Below are 12,500 nucleotides of genomic sequence, written 5' to 3'. Positions count from 1 at the left end.
AATTTGCGCGCCTGCTGCCTTCCTTGGATGTGGTAGCCGTTTCTCAGGCTCCCTCTCCGGAATCGAACCCTGATTCCCCGTTACCCGTTACAACCATGGTAGGCATAGAACCTACCATCGACAGTTGATAAGGCAGACATTTGAAAGATCTGTCGTCGGCACTAAGGCCATACGATCAGCAAAAAGTTATTCAGAGTCACCATAATTAACGATGGACGAGCCACCGATTGGTTTTGATCTAATAAAAGCGTTCCTTCCATCTCTGGTCGGAACTCTGGTTTGCATGTATTAGCTCTAGAATTACCACAGTTATCCAAGTAAATGTGGGTACGATCTAAGGAACCATAACTGATTTAATGAGCCATTCGCGGTTTCACCTTAATATGGCGTGTACTAAGACATGCATGGCTTAATCTTTGAGACAAGCATATGACTACTGGCAGGATCAACCAGGGAGCTTCGTCCATGTTTTATTAAATAGAACATTTAGAAATCTCTTTTTTACACTAATACAAACATGTTAGTTTTCATGATATAATGTCCCACTAACAGTTGTAAAAGCGGTGCTGATTTGAAATATAAGTTTCTTACAACACTTTTATTTTAATAATAATATCTATTTATTCACGTATAAGTGAAACAACATATTCAAACACCCTCTCTGATTTTGAAAAACTTCAACTCTCGCTAGATATCAATCCTAAGCGACTTGGTTATTTACACGTAAACGTGCTTCTATTATTCTTTTAGTATTCTTGCTCGGAAACAAGTGAGTCGATTACTCAGTATTGAATAAATGTATTCTTCAAACATGAAGACATACACGTTAATAAACGCCGAAGCGATTACCACATAGGAGTCATTCAGTCATAGACATCGACCCGTGGCTGTGATGCGTTCAGAGATACTGTTTTTATACTAAGCATAATAATCCTCTCGTAGTCTAGCAGCATTTAAGTATTAACTGAATATACTATACATACTATATTATACTATACTATATACTGTGCGCTGCTGATATTACTTCTTTCAACAGACTACTTCTTTCATATAAATACGAGCAACGATGAGAACCGGGTAGGGAGGATTAAATGACTCAGCATGTCCCCACTCTGAGCGGATTCTTCCATAATACCCAGCTGTTCAGTTGCTTAGTACCTGATGTTTTACATTTATATCTCTTGAGTTTGTATGTTAAGAAAACTTTGAAATATTATTATTTATTTTGTTAATAATAAGAGGAAAAATGTTTTATTTAATATCAATAACTGGTTTAATTCATTAAATTTGAATACTAAAATAAATTTATTTAATTTGAGTACGATAAAAAACAATTTAATTACTCCAATTCACTTTTAAACAATATTTAAAGTATCACCTTACTGCAGCGAATCATAATTTAACTTTGTTAAATTGGAGATTTCTACTGGTCTATTTCGCATTTAGCGGTTATTGATAAACATATCATCGTGTTGCTTATCCGCATGAAGAATTAAATTTCATGATTGACAAATAACTCTGCAACGTTATACTACTAAACGCTTCCGAAACATTGTTAAGATTATCTTTTTGTAGCTGTAATAACTCATCAATTAATATTTGTTTTTTAGAAATCCACATGTTTATACTCAAAATTATTACAACTATAAACGTTTATTGTTATTTTTACTTAAAATGTGACATTTGATCAGCTCGAGATCAATAAGTTGTTAACATTTTCATTTATGTATCCAAAAAACCACGCACATAAGTTATCTGTACAAGCGTGGTTGTTTAAATTTATCTGTTATGAGTAAGCAGTAAGGCCAAACGGTAGATTTACTTTACTGGATGTTAGTCGTACGAAATAACGAGGGTTCTCCCTCACCGTCTACAATCGGTTTTGTTGCTACAGAACACCAACTATACCGACATAACTTGGATAATACCTGTGATATCATGTTTTGAGATAAATGTTTTAAAAATTATTATATGTATTGAAGCTTGATTCGTAACTTTGTGATGAAACTTTTCAAAGCATATATATTTTTCTCCCGACTCATTTCATTCAGCTAATTCATAAAATGGATTTAATTCAAAATGTAATATATGTATGAATTTATACATATCTATGTACAAAATGTCACAGACATAATAATTTCATCAGATATGGAAAAAGTTAATTCTGAGCCGAAAAGTCATCTGCCATATTTTATTCTGAGGCATCGATAATTAGTTATCAATTAAAATAAGCAGCCAATAACGGATAGATGAATGGACGGATGTTATCTGATTAGCAATAATTCTTTCAAATACCTTAACTAAATGAGATAAATTTCCAACTGTACAATTTTATTTAGAGGTATTTTGTAGATAATTTTTCAAATATCAGGTAAGATACCAGTGTCAGAAGATCTATTAAATAAAGCTGTAAGGAAAAATGATATTTGCGAAAAATGATCTCTTAAACATTTCAGATTGAGTCCGTCAGGGCTTTTCTCTTTTGATTTATACAGAGTAAGATACAGTGTCTTGGCAACATCAACAATATCAATCTCGATCCAATTAAATGAATATTTAACCTTCCTTGTATGTTCTATTTACAAGATATTAACGAAATCCAAATCGCACGTTGGATGTTTCCTGATTATATTTACATAGTATTAATTCAGTTTACAAGCCTCGAAGCAATTCAGCGGTGATGAAGAATTCGATTTAATTAATTTAAGGTCTTTAATACAAGTTTGGTTCAAACAGTTGAACTATAAGGCAGATTTGAGAAAACAGTTTTTAGATATTCTTCACGAGCATGATTCAATTCAGTTTTTATATCATTTCTTTTTAGTCTAAAAAGAACAAGTAAATTTGAATCACTATTTCTTCTGACTTTCTTGTAAAATTCATCACGCTCTTTACACTTTACTTTTAGCTTTTTAATGAACCAATGGTTATTTCAACGAATATCTCTTTTGGTAAATATTGGTGCACATAAATTCAGAGAAGAAAGGATCTCGGTTTTAAAAGTATTCAGTAATTCGTCTGGATTCGAATTTTCAAGTAAAATACTATTAATTTTTAGAGTTCATGAGTAAGTTTGACTAAGCTAAATGATTACAGTTTTCCAAGTTTTTATAGGTTATTATCTACGGTTGTGGTTTTAAATTATCCAATTTATATTGTGTTATACCTTGAGAGAAAGGTTCAATTTTTCTTCTAAATAATTTACACCAATTTTAGTGTCTAAACTATAATCACATTCAATTATTTATTTGATAACAATTTGGTTAAAATTTAACAGTTAACAATTAGTTGAACTGCAACTTTACGTTGTCCATCTTACAACAAAAAAGTTTAATAAAATTAAGTTTAATGAATTAATTGACATTTTGAATCAATTGACAAAAAACCTACGAAGAAGATGCCCATACAAAGTTGCCGTTAATGGAAACAATCCCAACCATCGACCGATATCTGGCAGCCAACGATTGGCCAGTTATAGGGATATGTCAACGGGCCATACTTGGTCGCCGTCTATTGCGGACATTAATGTTTTGCAATTAATATCCATTTATCGCCCAAAGTCTGGCTGTTCTTGGCCAATTTGTTATTTTATAATAACACAAATTTGGGTTTTCGGAGATGCATTACGCGAAGTATAATATTTAAAAAATGAAAAAAGATATTGTAATGTTTATTTAAGATTATTATTGATACAAATAGAAGTTATATATAAACTTATATAAATAAATAAAAAAAATATATAAACTTTTATACAAGATTATCGTAAATCTAAACAAAAATAATGAGTAAATAAAACAAGACAATAAAAATTTTAAATGTGATTTTGAAGTTTGACTTGAGAAAAGAATGGCATAATTTTTTAAACAAACATATAACTATTGGAAGGATCAACTATCCCTTATTAGAAAAAGACATTTAAAAAGATTAAAATTGTTTGAAAAAATTGAAAAAGATTTGATTTTTACTACTACATAGATCTACAATTTACATTGAGGTAATCTTTTTGAATCTCTTTTTCTAATAAGGGATTAGCCTAAATAGGTTTGGTGCAAATTAAATTTAGAATAAAAAAATAATCGTCTTCAGACATTTAAAAACTTTATACAAAAATCGACAAAATTGAGTACTAATAAATTTCATAATCTGTATATGCAGTAATAAAATATATTTCAATAATTCAAATAGCTAAGTAGAATTTTTCAGTTAGATTCCAGCATGCAGCGCAGCCGGTAATGATTGAGACTTTCACGCAGACGAACCAGGTTCGATTTCCACTTCCACTTAACCTTCAAAATTTTTCAGAATATCCGACTAGGATCGATGCTCCTGTGCTACATCTTCTACTACTTGACTTCATAACGCCAATACGACTATAGGAATCAATAATTCTACGGCATATCGGCTAAATTTTTAGTTTTTTTTTTTTTTATTTTAACATACTCAACCGATGATCAGCCATTAACGGCCCGATAACTTTTTTACAATCGGCCGATAATCAACTGCCGTTAATGGGCCGTTGTTATCATTTGGACATTCAGCCGTCCGTGGGCCATTAAAAGTCGCCAATGATCGGCCGTCAACCAGTATCCTTCGCCCGTCGATGGGCCATCCGAGGGCCGGTTTTCGAACTTTGTATGGGTGTGTCGGTAGCCGAGTTCCTAGCTCTTCTGACATCTTTTTACTTTACGCAAGCCAAAAACCCTAATTTTATAATTAATCAACTTTGTAATTATTTGTAATTAAATTTAAATCATTTGTCCATTTTTATAAATGTCAATTTTTTATGAATGTCCATTTGTACTAATTTCCATTTAAGTAAGTATTTTTTTATCGAAGTTCATTTATTCAAATGTCCATTTTTACAGATTTCATTTTAATTGATGGGGATTTAATCAAATGCCCATTTATTCACTTTTCCTAAAATTTAAATGTCCATTTTTTCAATTGTTCATAAAATCATATATTCATTAAGTGACTGTTCTATTTATTCAATTGTACGTTTGTATTTTTGTTAAAAATAATTACTCGGGTATTGTTTATTGATACAAAGTAAAATAAGTAAATTAATTAATATTAAATTAGCTTCACACTGAATTAAACTCAACGAACAATATTAAACGAGTTTAAGTTGACAGAAATACAATGTTAAATTATTTGCAATAAAATGATTCTAAATTTGGACAATTGACACTTGATGGTGAAAGAGTTCAACTCGACTAACTATAATAGAAAAATTATTCGTTACATCTAGTACCCTCGGTACTCAGTATACTCCCACTACTTCATTAAGGGTCAAGGGGTAGTGGAAACATTACCAGGTATACTGAATACAGGACTTTACAGTGAACTGTATACTATACAAACATGTATACATAATTCAGGTATACTAAATACAGTGACGTTGTCCTGTACAACTTTTCTCTAAAGATAAATCTAAATATTAATTCCAACAATTTTTAACCATTTTTATTGATGTCTTTTTATATTATTATCTATTTTCATAAATGTCCATTAATCTATTTGTTTATTTGAACTCTTTATCAAATACTTGTATTTCCATTTGGAAATATTTTCAAAAATAGGGATTTCATTTTTTCAGTTAACCATTAGTGCAGTTGTATATTTATAATTATTTTCTTTTTTATTGATGTCTAATTTTACTTAAATACTTTTATTGTTACTTCCAAAAAATCAAATATCCATTTTTAGAAATTTCCATATCCATATATTTAAAAATCCATAAATACACATTTCCAATAATACAAAAGCAACACGAACAGAGATAAATTAATGTCACGCATAGTATGTGATAAATGGACCAAGAAACAGAATCTCCAACCTGTTGAACTCCCTATATGATTCCGTGAACTTTTTTGGTGGCTCCTTCCAGGCATTCAGTTCTAATCTCATAAGACATATATTACAATATTATGAATAACGCTACTAAAGTTGTATTTTTTCTTTTTGTCTTTTGAACTTGCGAATTTTTTATTATTTTTTGTTTTTATTTTCTTTTTTTTTTTTTTTTTTTTTTTAAGTTTCTGCAGGCATCGCTAAATTATGTGTATAATTTTCGAGCTAAATTTCTCAGATTCAATAATTTCTAATTTTATATCCTATAATTCAAAGTATGTACTAATTATTGTATAATGCCGATTGGCGTCAAATAAATAAATAAATATCGGGCTTGGAGCTTCTATTCAATTATAAAATATAACAGTAACAACAACATCAACAACAATAATTATAATAAAAATAAAAATAACACTAATTATAGGAACAATAGTTCATATTTTTATAAATAAGACGACTTTTCTATCCATTACCTCACTGATGCATACACTTTTTATGACCTCATATTCATAAAAACAATGGTGAAAAAAGTTTTCTGTCCTCCAGCCAGAAAGCGCCAACTTTTGGGCCGCTGCGCTAAACGAAGTTGCCGCTTCCTGGCTCTGTCGAACAGAAATAGTATATTACATACCTAGGCCAGTTAAATAAAAAAGTCTCAGATCACATGTAATTGTTGGTCAAGCGAAGCCGAGGTTGACAAACATGTGGTCTCAAGCTTTACTTTTTACTGGCCAAGGTGTGTATACTATTTTTCTGCTCGTCGTAGCCGGAATGTGGCAACTTCGTTTAGCACAGCGGCCAGGAAGTTGCCACTTTTCGGTCGAATGTCACCGCGCACTGTGACCCGTCGATACTTTATGGTTAGAGGGTAGTCTTTTAGTCGATATAGCAGGTACCCCGTGACAAACTAAGAGATAAAACTGGAGCTGTATATGAGCGAGGTAGCTATTTATATTAAGAGTTAGGATCGCGAAGCTTAGAGAGAAATAGAGATAGAGTTTCGATAAAGCTCTATCTAAGCTCCGTGGTTAAGATATTTAAAGTTTAACAATTTGAGATATGTTTGCATGGTAATTGTTGATTTAGTTTATTGAGATCATTTAGAGAGTGTACTTCAATTTTGACTAAATCATTATTTTCTTTCAAATAAACTACGTTTTTATGCACCTAAGCGTACTTAAATTTGAGTTCATTTGCTTTAGCTTTCGTGATTTTCAAAAATTTATATGTTTCCGGATGCAGAAATTCATTGAAGAACGTATCTCTAATTATTAGTTTCTTTACACGACACTTTACACCGACCGCTAAAAATATTTTTATGGTATAATAAAATTTGTAGTTGATTTACAATAACAATTACAGTTATTTTTATTACACATTTCTTATAATTAATTGGTCACAAATACTGTTATTCTGTTTTTCGACTTCAGCTAATAATACTCTATTTTGACCATTATCGTTTATGTCATTCATATTAGAATTTTCTTCGACTATTTTGTCAATGAGAAATTCATCTTCTTTCCATAAGCATATATTATGCAATACATAACAAGCTATGATGTATTCAGGTATTAAATCTGTTTGATTCATATCTAAAACAGTAAGTAAGCTGTGAAATCTTTTCTTAAGTAATCCAAATGCACGTTCAATAGCTACGCGTGCTGAAGAATGACAAAAATTGTAATTTTTTTGTTGTGCTGATAAGTGTCCATTATCCCGATACGGTGTTAATAAATGTTTATGGAGAGGATAAGCCACATCACCAACTAGATGATAATCATTTAGAAATTTTTCTGGATCGCTGAGATAACCATGCACTTCTGATAAACGGAATACTTGTGCGTCACGTACAGAGCCAACATTACCAGCATAGCAGTGGATAAATTTACTTTGAGCATCACAAACAGCCTGTTTTGAATTAGGAAAACCGCTCGTAGCTTCAAATTGATTAGAAATTTCTTTAACTTTTTCGTTTTCAGGCCCAGTTATAAAATGTGGAGCTATTTCAACTAATGCTGATGTAACCCTTCGTAAACTTGATAACAGTGCAGCAAAACTAACGCCAAATTTTTGGCATATAGACCTTCAAAAATAATACATTCAGTTAAAATCTGTTTTATAACGAATAATTTTATCTGAAACTTCAGCAATATTCTTTCGTTATACCGATATGATTCTGGAGTGGCCATTTTCGATATAGTGATCAATAATCGGGCGGTATTATAGGAGATCCTGAAATTTTTCTTGTTAACGATGGATTCGTTGTATCAAGGATAAAATTAAATGTTGATCGACATAACCTAGAATTATTGAAACATTTATTTGTTTACAATTTAATCCATAAATTTATATTGGTAAACAAAATTTAACATTTTTACAATATTAAATTCGATACTTTATTAATTACCTAAAGTGAGATTTAAATTCTTTATCACTAAAAGCTGGAATAACCTCTTCAACAAAATTTTGGAGCCTTGGTATGGGTTCTTTTTTAAAAGATAAATTTAAGTAAATATTCCAATATTTCCACTCCATTTCTTCATTACTGTCTTCAATCATATCATATTCATCACTATCAAAATCATCGTTGATTATTTCCAATAAATTATTTACTATTTGATCAAAATTTCCCACATTCGCCATATTGATGCAAACTAACGCTCACAAAACGAATGATATTTTCTGATTGATTCAAAGCGTTCGTAAATCTACACTAACGCCAATAATTTGTGCTTATAAGCGTGAGCGCTCAAAGCGTGAGCGTCTAACGCGAATGTATCCGATGAAGTAGTATTGCTTATGATGGTCATTAACGGTGAATCCATAGCTGGCGATGTGAATACAGAGTCTTCAATCTAAATTTTAAATTAAAAAAAAAAAAAAAAAAAAAAAAGATGTTATATCCGACATACCGTATATCCGAACAAAAACAGTTTCACTGTAAAAATTGCGCCAAGTCCACGTTCATAAAACTCATCTCAATAACATCTGCACTTTGCAAAAAAATAAGACTCGTTACAATAATTTTCATTCTATACAAAAAAGTTAAATACAAAAAAATACCAAGAAACCGTCATAATGTTGAAAAAATTGAAAAAATTTGTTAAAAATTTAAAAATTAAGAAAAATTTTTTATCGTACTTGGCGCGCGTCATCGAGTACCCCAAATTTTTTCAGGATACATGAACATCCTTTTAATGTTTCAACATTTATAAGTAAGTCAACCTATAAAATGCATAAATGTAATTAATGAAATATTATTTTATGATACGTTTAACAAAAGTTAGGTAAAATCAACATGGCATACGTATTTTATTTGAAATTTTTAAATTCTCCGCCCATCGTTTATGATTTCAATAAAACGCCCTCTCCTGTTCGGTTATGCAATTTGCTTACAAGTGAATACGCCTGCATACATTGACTCTGTCGTGGAATCACTGCGAAAATTGAGTTGATTAAAAATAAAACGTATGGCCGACTAAATTGAGAAAATGCGGTGTGATTGCCAATCAAAATGTGTTAATTACAATTAAACGAAGCATGATCAAGTTTCTTCATGAAAGCTTAATGACGGAACTGAAAAAAATTGAATTAAAAAATTTTGTGTTATTTCAGATATCTTCACCAGACTACCATATTGACAGATATTTTCACTAAAAATCTGAAAAAATTTTCGAAACGGATTTTTTCACTGAAACTGATATTAATCCAGTAAGCAGTGTTTTTAATTCGTTGAGTATACTTCACTGATGTGAATCTATAAACATAACAATGTATGAAATCATATATTATATAATTAGAGCTGATAAGATATAATATATATATATATATATATATATATATATATATATATATATATATATATATATATATATATATATATATTATATATATAATTATACATATTTACATTACATAAATTCAAGCGAAATCGTTTTTTCTCGGGTTGAAATTCGTTCGAAAAAATTTGGGGTACTCAATGACGCGCGCCAAGTACGATAAAAAAATTTTTTCTTAATTTTTAAATTTTCAACAAATTTTTTTCAATTTTTTCAACATTATGACGGTTTCTTGGTATTTTTTGTATTTAACTTTTTTTGTATAGAATGAAAATTATTTTAACGAGTCTTATTTTTTTGCAAAGTGCAGATGTTATTGAGATGAGTTTTATGAACGTGGACTTGGCGCAATTTTTTACAGTGAAACTGTTTTTGTTCGGATTTCATATCTTTTTGTTAAGTGTAATTTTTGCTCGCCTCTTAATTTTAAAATTGAACTTTTCCCGCGTAAAATTAGAAATATGTAAATAAATTAATTAATGCAGGTAAAGCTATTATCATATAAAAGGTTATTTGTTCGTTAATTTTGAAAATCAAATCCTAACAAAAAAATTAAAATTCTGTTTCTCTCATAGTAGCTAGTAGCATTAAAAAACTTAACGTGACTGACCCGTGTAAACTCTTCGGTTTCAATCAATTAACTAGCTTATCAATGGGGATTTTAAATTTTTATATATATATAGTTAAAGTTTAACATTTTTTGAATTAAAAAAGTTGTTAATCTAGATTTAATGCTCTACTACACATTAATTTAACAATAACAATAATTATTTTGGTAAAGATAAACAATGATAATGATACTTTTAACATCAATTTATCATTACCGATATAATAAATTTCATTTTTATAATGATTATTATTGTTATTGTTACAATGACATTATTGTTAATAAAGGGGACAATGCATCATACGCATAATTGTAATACCTATGGCCTAAAAATTACAATTATTTGAAATCCGCTCGATTGAATAACAATGCCACCTACAGGCAACGACTATAATGTCGTAGAATGTGTACACTATCCAATGAGAATTGCCTAAATCTTGAACTGCTGGCCTGAAGGAAGAAAGTAAAACTCAAACAATCTTTAGCCTGTTGTGTATTTAGTCTAGTTAATAAATGAAATTCAATAGAAAGAATAGGTTTGAAAACCATCCACATATGAAGTTGTTTGATAGTTTGTTCTAGAAATTTTGTATTTATAAAGTATTTTAACATTCTTAATTTCAAAATTAAATTTTTCCCGCGCAAAATTGAAAATTCATAAATGAATAAATTAATGCAGGCAAAGCTATTCTAATATGATAGGTTGTTTATTCATTAATTTTGATAATCAAATCCTAATAAAAAAATTGAAATTCTGTTTCTCTCATAATAGCTAGTAGCATTAAAAGACTTAACGTGACTGATCCGCGTAAACTCCGCGGTTAAAAGCGATTAACTATCTTATTAATAGGGATTTTACATTTTTATTTATATACAGTAAAAATTTTAACATTTTTTTGAATTAAAAAAGTTGTTGATTTGGATTTAATACTCTAATACACATTAATTTAATAATAACAATAATTCATTCAGTAATAATAATGATAATGATATTTTTAACCTCAATTTGGTATTACCGATATAATTAATTTCATTCTCATAATTTTTATTATTAGTGTTATTGTTATTATGACATTGTTGTAAGTAAATGACACAATACACCATGCTCATAATTGTAAGACTTTTCACCTAAATCCACTTGATTGGATAACAATGCAACCTATCGGCAACGACCACAAAATCATAGAATGGTACACTATCCAATGGGAATAACCTCTGATTATGATTGTTCATGTACAAAAACCTTTGTTCCAACTTTAAATTGTTTATTTCTTGTTTAATTAATATTTTTAATAAGCTGAATATTTGTATTCTAAATATTTGCACTGCGCATGCGTCAACTTTACGTATAGACTTTCAGCGCGGACTTTTGAAAATTATATTGACCAGCACAGTGATTAGAGTAAGTGTATTTTTCTTGTAATTTCAATTATAGAGGTCACAGGACAAAAGGGCAACGTGTAGTTTTTAATAATTTTATAATAAGTTTTATTTTAATAAAGTATTGAATTTTTTTTTAATTGTTATGGATTTTTTTTTTTTTTTTTTTTTTTTTTTTTTTTTTTTAATACTTCGTAGTATTCATGAAAATAGAATTGATGAAAATAAAAAAAAAAATGTACATGCATTGATTAACAATTCTCTCGATATTTTTAAAAAATTTAGAATGAAATGAATATTTATTTACTTAATGACATTGATATTGGCTGACGTCTAACATTTTTTTTTTAATTATTTGAATTAATTAAATGGTAATTCCTAAAAAATTACACCCGTAAATTTTTTAATTTTTATACATGAGATGTGCTTGTCACTATAATTTTCAAAAGACCGCGCTAAAAGTCTATATACGTAAAGTTGACGCATGCGCAGTGCAAATATTTAGAATGCATACATACAGCTAATTAAAAATGTTAATTAAACAATAAATAAAAAATGTGAAGTAGGAACAAATGTTAAATATACATGAACAATCAAAAATAGAGGCTTGATGACTCAAATTGCTACCAAAATATTAAAAAATGCGACAGGGGGCTAACTTAAAGGTACATTATTAATAAATTCTTTTTAAAATAAATGGAGAACGATCAAATGTTAAGAGTGAATAATAAAGAACAAACGAAAAACTGAAAACGTGATAGAAAAAAAAATCAAAAATTAAAAGAAAAAAATTTGGGGTTCTAACTTCAGTGAGCTATCCC

At 29.4% G+C, this 12,500-nt stretch overlaps 1 non-coding gene across 1 annotated transcript in view; it reads right to left on the bottom strand.

The window, feature by feature from the left end:
- LOC141525133 (small subunit ribosomal RNA) overlaps window positions 1-456 on the bottom strand; it is a 1,906-nt gene extending 1,450 nt beyond the window's left edge. Inside the window, exon 1 of the ribosomal RNA XR_012478808.1 lies at window positions 1-456. This exon is cut by the window's left edge and continues 1,450 nt beyond it. This is a non-coding gene — a ribosomal RNA (small subunit ribosomal RNA).
- Between the last annotated feature and the right edge of the window lie 12,044 nt (window positions 457-12,500).

This window comes from Cotesia typhae, unplaced genomic scaffold, assembly GCF_013202065.1.
Source record: "Cotesia typhae breed Kobodo isofemale line unplaced genomic scaffold, CoteBio_Ctyphae contig_25, whole genome shotgun sequence".
Lineage (NCBI taxonomy): Eukaryota > Metazoa > Arthropoda > Insecta > Hymenoptera > Braconidae > Cotesia > Cotesia typhae.
The sequence above is the reverse complement of the archived record's forward strand: the minus strand, read 5'-3'. Positions and strand labels throughout refer to the sequence as shown.